General features: G+C 41.8%; 1 long non-coding RNA gene across 1 annotated transcript; it reads left to right on the forward strand.

The window, feature by feature from the left end:
- Positions 1–1896: 1896 nt before the first annotated feature.
- On the forward strand, positions 1897–2901 carry LOC146786149 (uncharacterized). Its single transcript, XR_014970561.1, has 5 exons — positions 1897–1989; positions 2071–2160; positions 2250–2303; positions 2394–2436; positions 2530–2901. It is a non-coding gene; the product is annotated as an uncharacterized LOC146786149 (long non-coding RNA).
- Positions 2902–9545: the final 6644 nt, after the last annotated feature.

Raw genomic sequence — 9545 nt, forward strand, 5'->3', positions numbered from 1 at the left:
AATGGAGCAGCTGTGTTAACCCCAAGCTAAAGAGCAACGGAGCAGATTTACAAGCCCCTTGCACCACCGGTGCGTCATTTTTTGTAAAGTACTGATGGCGCATTTTACTGCTCCATATTTACAAAGACAAGAAAAGCGACCCTGCATGACTTTTCCTGTCCTTGTAAATATGGCCCCTTAGCACACAGCTTTTTGCATGAACGGGGTGTTCCATGGGTGTTGCTGTGGATATTCCCACACAACAACCATGGAACCAGACACTTTCCAGATTTATGGGGAATCGTAAATCTGGAAATGTGTGTGAATGCTACGCCTCCCAGGGGAGGCGTAGGAAGGCGCAACAAGGAGAAATGTATTCATTTGTTGTCTGTTTTTTTCCCCTCTTTCTACGCGTGCCGCATTTTGCAGCACACATAGAAAGAGGAAATCACCTCTAATGATTGTTTATGTACAGGACGTTGTCCCTTCCGGCACATAAACAATCATTGGAACAATGCCGTTTTTCAACTTCTATGTGTGCTAATGTAAATATGTCGCATCCCTGTGCTTTGAAAGTGACTTTACCACAGATATACAATTTACTTTAAATCATTCCCAGACCAAAATTGCATTTCTAGATGTCGAAATCTATCCATCTGCTAATAGTCTGGCCACCACCCTGTTCAAAAAGACAACTGACAGAAATAAGACCCTTCACTTCTCAAGTTACCATCCGAGAAACTTACGCGAAAATCTGCCTTTCGGCCAATTTTTGCGTTTAAGACGTAACTGCCAATTCAAAGATGAATACAAGGCCCATGCAAATACATTTTTTGAAAACTTGAAAAAAAGAGGATACCCCAAGAAACTCTTAAAAAGAGCAATGAAAAGAGCTTGGTGGACCCCGAGGGAAGATCTATTAAAAAAGAATGAAAGGCAACCACTGCAAAGGATTGTTTGTGTTTCCACATTTTGTCCTAATTCAAACTTAATGAAAAAATGCATCGTTCAAAACTGGCAGTTGATCAAAAATCTGGATGCCACATTCAAACAAAACCCACTGTTTGCTTTTAAAAAAGACCGCAATATTGCCAACCAAATTATCCGAGCAGCAATGCCGCAAAATAAACCCACTACTGTGCGTGACTTTGTAGGACTTCAACCAATTCAAGGCCACCACAGATGCGGTACCTGCATCTGTTGCGATTCCACAATAAAAGGAGATCTTTTCGAACACAACCACATCTATTGGAAACACGAATCCTTCACCAACTGTAAAAGCAAATCAGTGGTGTATGCAATACGATGCCCTTGCAACCTCCTGTACATAGGTAAGACTAGCCAAGAAATTAGAACCAGAGTGTCCCAACACAAATCCCGGATTAATAAAAATATAATAACAGCTCCATTGGTCAATCATTGGCGAACCAAAAACCATTTAATCGAAGATCTTAAATGGACAGTCATTGCCAAAGTAGTTCGAGACGCAAGAGGTGGCGATTTGGAACAGAAACTTTCCAGGACAGAAGCTATGCTAATCCTTAAATTCAATACAGCCACTAATGGCCTAAACGAACTCTCTGAACTTTATAATTTGAATTAAAAAACCCCATTGCAATCTATTGGAAACGAGCACCCTCTTATTTATGAAATATATTGGAACACCTTAACTACATTCATCATTGCCTAATTTGGCTTCCATCTGACCCATACTCATTAAATTGCTTCCATAAATATTTCATGGGACTTATCCAATATACGGTACAGTAGCACTTCTATTCGTCCACCACCTGCTGATAAGCTTTCCCCCATTATCGGTATATCCACGTATCTAAGATTACAACGAAGTCCCCTTTCTATGCTGACAATGAGAACCAATCAAATAACAACCAAACACGCTGATGTACAAATACGTCAGCCGTAGCAAGACTGGAAGCGAAGACGAAATTAACTGATCAACGTGGATGTAACTGATGGACAAATACGGAGGAAACTGATTGACAAATGCAGGTATGCCCCCTGCTATATCTCCGCTTCAAGGAGTTCACGGTCAGAACTGCCCGAATTAACTTCAGTTCTAATCCCCCACAGCTCCGAGGATAGTTCAACACGGTGTCCACACGAGCATTTAGAATGTAAACGCACAGAAGAGACGAGCCCCCAATCCGACTGTATTCCAAGGTAACTAATATAATTTCTTCAAATGATGTGGCTCTCTTCGACAATGTGCTTCCCAATATACTGAAAACATCATTATATTCCATCCTCAGTATCCAAGTGAGGATCAACCCAACTCGTCTACCTTCCGCTTTCTACACAGAAAAGTAAGCTTCTTCTCAAATTAAGTTTACATCTATCATGTCACAATGTCATGGATGTTTTTACACTTCCTCTTTTCACTCCTTTTCACCCAGGTTTCCCCCCTTTTCCAAAACGCTCGTCTCCATTCAAAATAAGGTAACTTTATTCTCCCAGTAACTAACAACTCATGCAAAGAGGTGTAGGGGCTCTGCAGTGACTTATACAGGCTTCTTCTTTCTTACCTTGCAGGTCCTGATGAGAGGCCCAGCGAACCAAGGGTCTCGAAACGCGTAGACCTTGAATTAAGACCACAAGAAGTTGATAAATTTATAAATAGGGATTATTTTTAGAGATGCCTGTTTTTCTGAATATTTTATTTCTTTGGTCCAAATAGAAAGAACTGTAAAATACGTTTCTCTTTTGAGTTGACTTTCTGATCAACAAGCCTGCCTGAACGTATGAGTGAACCAGAATGTTTGGTATGTGAGAACAGTATGTCAGTAGCGAGTGAATAATTGGTGTAGTGTAAATATTGTAAACTTTTTTGTGTATTGTGATTCTTCTTTTTTCAAACAAAATTGCTTTGGCAATAGGAAGGTCTAAAAAATTCTAAAGATATATTATTAAAAACTGATTAATTCAAGCAAAAAATAAGTCTTTGACACTTTTTGTTTTATTCTCAAAATGTGTCCTCTTAAATAATAGGGAGCGTGAAGACTTAGCGCAGTATTAGCAGTTGGATTGTTTTAATATATTGAAAGTGACTTGCAGCACACACTGAGTCACTTTCTTGTAAATCTGTCCTTTAGAATGTGTGTCTGGGGTTGTGTTTAGAAAGCTATTTCCAGAACAGCAGATTAACACTGGGGCAATTTACGAACACAGAAACGACATTGATACAAACAAATGTGGCATATTTATTGTCAGGAGAGGACAAGAACACCATGTGCTTGTAGCACCATTAAACCAATGGAAGCGAATAAACATGCAGTAATTAGAGAAAAAAAATCATGCATGCAAAGTAGGGCACAATGAAGTCAAAACAAAGAAGGGTGTCACCAAATTAAGAACAACATGTCCATGCAATTAAATAGTGATCGGTCACAAACGTATAAACAGCATGACACACTTCACATTCAGCAATAACTACAAAGGGATGCATAAACAGCCGTGTCTGGTGCCAATTTTTTTCTTGCTGCTCTGCTGTTGAACAGTTCACTGTTTTTTAGGTCTCGCCTGACTCAGCGCATGCGCAGATCTGGCGAGACATTTTGTGAGGGCTCAAAAAATGCTACCATGGCCAGCCTAGAGCTACAGTGCATGTGCGCGGGTGCGTGCTTAGGAGCAGAGGCTGGTAAACCTCATCATGCTCATTAAGCGCCCGTGATCACTTTCACTTTTGCCCGCGATCACTTTCGCGGCGCCCCTTTGATGTACTCGTTCAAAGAACATCAAACATCAAAGAACATGTTGTGTTAATGCTTTGCTGCGCCCTTTTGAATTACAATGTGCTTTCTCTTTCCACAAACTCGATGTTTGTATTCCTTTATTTTGACATGCTTTTAGTATTACTGTTTTGTGACTTAAAGAACATTAAGGAAATGTTACTGTGAAACTGGACAATGTTCACAGTGTTTATTTCTGATCGCAGCGGCTGCTTCATGTCTGTTGCACCATTCAGGGAGTCCTTTCGTTGGCGCTTTCATGAGGACATGATGAGGAAGCTGGAAACTTTTGGCACATTCTCTTTAAAAGCACAGCATGTTGGCGACTGGTTAATCGATTAGACCTATGTAGCGCTTTAGATCTCAAAGCGCTATGGTGGGTGCAGCAGTTACAACTCATGAAATATGGGGTGCAACTCACAAGGAGGGGGCAGGTTTGAGTGCACATTGGCTGCAATCGAACTCTTGGACTGTGTGTATCCATTATCAGCACTCAGTCTTCTTCTAAGTGATCTTGTTTGTTTGTGTTCCTTTATTTTGAGATGCTTTTAGTATTACTCTCACACACACAACCACAACCACACACACAACCACAACCACACACACAACCACAACCACACACACACACACACACAACCACACACAACCACACACACAACCACACACACAACACCACACACAACCCCACACACACACAACCACATACACAACCACACACACAACCACACACACACACAACCACACACACAAACACACACAACCACACACACACACACACACAACCATAACACACACAACCACAAACACACACAATCACAAGCACACACACACACAACCAAAACCACATACAACCACAAGCACACACACAACCACACACACACAACCACACACACAACCACATAAACAACCACACACACAACCACACACAACCACACACACAACCACACACACAACCACACACATAACCACACACAACCACACAACCACACACACACAACCTCAACCACACACACAACCACACACACAAACACACACAACCACACACACAACCACAACCACACACACGCAACCACACACCCAACCACACACACAACCAAAACCACACACACACTACCACAACCGCACACAACCACAACCACACACACACAACCACAACCATACTCACACAACCACACACACAACCACACACACAACCACACACACAACCACACATACACAACCACACACACAACCACACACACAACCATACATACACAACCACACACACACAACCACACACACACAAGCATACCCAACCAAACAACCATACACACAACCACAACCATGCACGCAACCAAACACACAACCACACACAACCACACATACAACCACACACACAACCACACACACACAACCAAAACCACACACACACAACCACAACTGCACCCAACCACAACCACATACACACACACAACCATACACACAACCACACACACAAAACCACATACACACACACCACACACACAACCACACACACAACCACACACACAACCACACACACAACCACAACCACACACACAACCACACATACACAACCACACACACACAACCACAACCACACTCACAACCATACACACACAACCACACACACACAACTACGCACACAACCACACACAACCACACAACCACACACAACCACACACACAAACACACACAACCACACACCCAACCACACATACAACCACACACACAACCACAACCACACACACAACCACACCTACAACCACACACAACCACAACCAACCACAACCACACACACAACCACAACCACACACATAACCACACACACACAACCACACACACAGCCACACCCAACCACACACACAAACACACACAACTACACACACACACAACCACACACACAACCACAACCACACACACACACAATCACACAAACCACCACACACACACAACCACACCCACAACCACACACACACAACCACACACAACCACAAACACACACACACAACCACACACACACAACCACACACAAAACTATGCACACACACAACCACACATACACACACACAACCACACAAACAACCACAACCACACACACACACAACCACACACACACAACCACACACACAACCACAACCACACACACACAACCACACATACAACCACACACACACACACACACAATCACACAACCACACATACACCCACAACCACACACACAACAACCACACAACCTCACACACATAACCACACACACACAACCACACACAAACCCACACACAACCCCACACACAACCATACACACACACAACCACACACACAACCACACACACAACCACACGTACAACCACACAACCATACCCACAACCACACACACACAAGCACACCCAACCACACAACCACACACACACAACCACAACCGCACCCAACCACAACCACACACACACACAACCACACACACACAACCACAACCTTACACACACACACAACCACACACACAACCACAACCACACACAACCACACACACACAACCACAACCACACACATGCACAACCACACACACACAACCACAACCACACACAACCACACACAACCACACATACAACCACACACACAACCACACACACAACCACACACACACAACCACATACACACAACCACACACAACCACACACAGGACAAGTGGGGAAAAATATCTCAAAAGTCAATGTCACGGGGTCACCACGGAGGAAGGATGGGGTGGAGACGGTAGTGATTGTTCGTTTCCACCCCGGTCACAGGACTCGAGCGGCCCCTTAAAACCGGACTGCAATTTCCTGGAGGCGGAGTCCGCTGATCCGACGTCAGCATCGACAAACCAATCAACAGAGAGGCTGACGCGTAAAGGGAACCCAGAAGAGGACGACGGGGCGAAAGCCGGTGGAGGTAGTCGGGGTTGGACAGAAGGAGGTCGAGCAGAAGCAAGGAAACGGAGAAAAAGACGAGAGATCGAGCGGAGGGGCCGGAGAAAGCGGAGCCGAGCAGACAGAGGAGCCAGGAGGCCAACAGAGACGCGACTCGCCCCGCCACGTTTTCGGAGGAGCGTGACTGGGAAAGGTACGGGATCGAGTCCTGCGTTTTTCTTTCTCACGGGGAGGGACTGAGTGATCTAAGTTGGGGAGGTGACGGGGCTGTGCGAGGGCGATTTCTGGTTGTCTACCTTTCTTCTTCCCCCTTCCACTCACGCCTCTGACTGTAGCGCCTCCTCAGTTCGTTAATAACTTTGTTTGAAGCACAAAAGATACGGTGGCAGCCCCAGTGACCCCTCACTCCCGTTCCTCTCCCTTATCCTGCGCACGCCAACAAACCTTCTCACCCGTGTGTTCCTGTGTTTGTTCCTTCTTTTCCCCTATCTACGGAACCTTGGACGAGAACATCAACGGAAGGAAGATCCCCTCGCCGGGCCCACAAAGCAGGAAGACTCCAGAATATCCCTGACGGCTGTGAAGTACCAAATAACCAATAAAAGACATACTCTGTTCACTAACGGGTCATAGCTTATTCTACCCCCTACCCCTGACGCCTTACCACAGTCAGTTTTTAATAAATTGTATGGCTAAAAAGCAGGAAAAAGCCAAGACCTCTTGCGAATGCCCAAATTTACAAAACCGAATTGCTCTTGCCGAAAACATGTGTGTGTGCACTTTGAGGTGTGGATACACAACTGGCAAAATGTGAGCTTGAGAATTGAGAAATAGTCTTCTCCTACGAGCAAAAAATAAAACAAGACATCATTTTTAAAATGTGCAGACTACAGGATGACAATGTCTATCAAAATAAATGCATGCCTGGCACAATCTCGAATTAGGAAAAACAGCAAAACAACAATAGTAAAATATGCCGAGTTAAAAAGAGGAGCAAAAATGGAGACTAACTGTAAACTAGAAATATTCTCAAGTTTCTATAATGATATAAGGAGTGGCAAAAAATAAATACGATATTTTTGCTTTTCACTGTAATCAGAAAAATAAAGCGTAGAAAGAAAAGCAACACTTTGTTTTCGTTGCTTAAACAGCTGCTTTAATTATGTCTTGACCTGACATGCCTTGTGCATTGGCTGCTGGTTCTGGCAGAAGCATTGTACCATCATAACTTGACTGCAATAACTTATTATAGTTGAGTTCTGAAGTCTGTTATTTAGAATTGGTGACTGGGTGCATCACAAGTCAACAATTATAAGGAAATTAGACATTGGCATACATACAGGGATTACAGAATCCTATGTATCATATAAATATTTATTAACCTAGAACTAATTAAATGAACATATGAAATATTACAGCACATTACCTCATCACTTATATGACAAACTATGTTTCTCACAGTATAGAGATGAAGTTTTTTGTTATATATCTGTCATTGGATATTGAACTATGCTTCCTGTTATAATCAGATACATTTATATAAGGGGAATATATATATATATAACACCACAAGATCCATATGTATATCAGACCATCCCATAATTGCTGCTTCTATGTACATATAGGTGCATATATGGGGGGGTTATGCCTGCAACTAAAATTTTAAGAAATGCCATGAATATAAGCTTGCATCATCACAAGATAAATGTGCACATCAGACCATGTAAATATTGCTACTTCTATGCACATATGAGTAATTCATCTGTATTAAAAATACTTTTTTCAGCCTTTGTACCATCCCTCCTCTCTCTGACTCATCCCTAACGTTTCTGACAAATATCAACTCCTAAACATCCTTCTCAAACCTATTTCTCTTTTTTTACCCATGTCACCCCAATTAACAGAGTCACACAACCACTACCTACAAAGAAACAACTTACTTCTTCCACTTTTAATTCAATTCCCACCAATGCGTTTGCTACTCTGAACTCCACTAAACACACAAGAAATTAAGAGCACATATCTAACACAACTAATGCACAAGAGAAAAAACATTTATTGCTAATCTGATATTAACCTCTAATCTTGGGTTCCGGAGAATTGTGATGCTGGCAGCAAAGTACTTCAACGCCTTGTCAGGGCTAGTAAGTGCTATTTGAATACTAATTACAATTGCAAAAATAAACTAAATAATTACTTTGAATATATTCATTCAAGTTTCATAGTTATTTTAAAGAATAGTTAAAAAATTCCCACCCTAAGTAAAAATAATATGTGGGAAACTAAATAATGGATTGAAATAATCATTTTTTTATTTTGTGCTAAACTAATGTTTTGTCTAATGTTTCATTAAAGTGCATTATGAAACTTTAAATAATAATAATATATATATATATATATATATATATATATATATATATGTTGTTTAGAGATATATATAATTTAAATGTAGAAATTAACTTAACATCGATGGTGTGCTACTTACTTCCCCTGAACCCATTTTTGTTGCTGGGACGTACTCTAGGGCTGTGCTGGAGGACCTCCACACATGTCTTCACACCGTTATGGCTGCTGTAACTTCAGAAGTGAAGTTTGTAAACAGCATTTGTCTTACTTGTTTGGGGATGTGCGTTTGCATTCTAGTACTTCTTTGCGTAATACCAAGTTCAGTTTGCAAATGAAACCCCAAAGAAATTAAACAATCTCCTTTATAGTCATCAAATATTCTACTATTAATAAATTCCTCGACTTCGAAATTCTGTTGGGAAGTCAGCCCTTTTAACTACAATATCAAACCTTATAAATCTATCTCTTTTTTAAACATGTATTCACTGAAAAAACCATAGGTTTCAGGAGCGTTATAGTTAGCTGGACTTTTCACTCGTACAAAACCATTGAAATTCCCCCGTTATAGTTA

This window comes from Triturus cristatus, chromosome 11 (assembly GCF_964204655.1).
Source record: "Triturus cristatus chromosome 11, aTriCri1.1, whole genome shotgun sequence".
In the NCBI taxonomy this organism is placed as follows: Eukaryota; Metazoa; Chordata; class Amphibia; order Caudata; family Salamandridae; genus Triturus; species Triturus cristatus.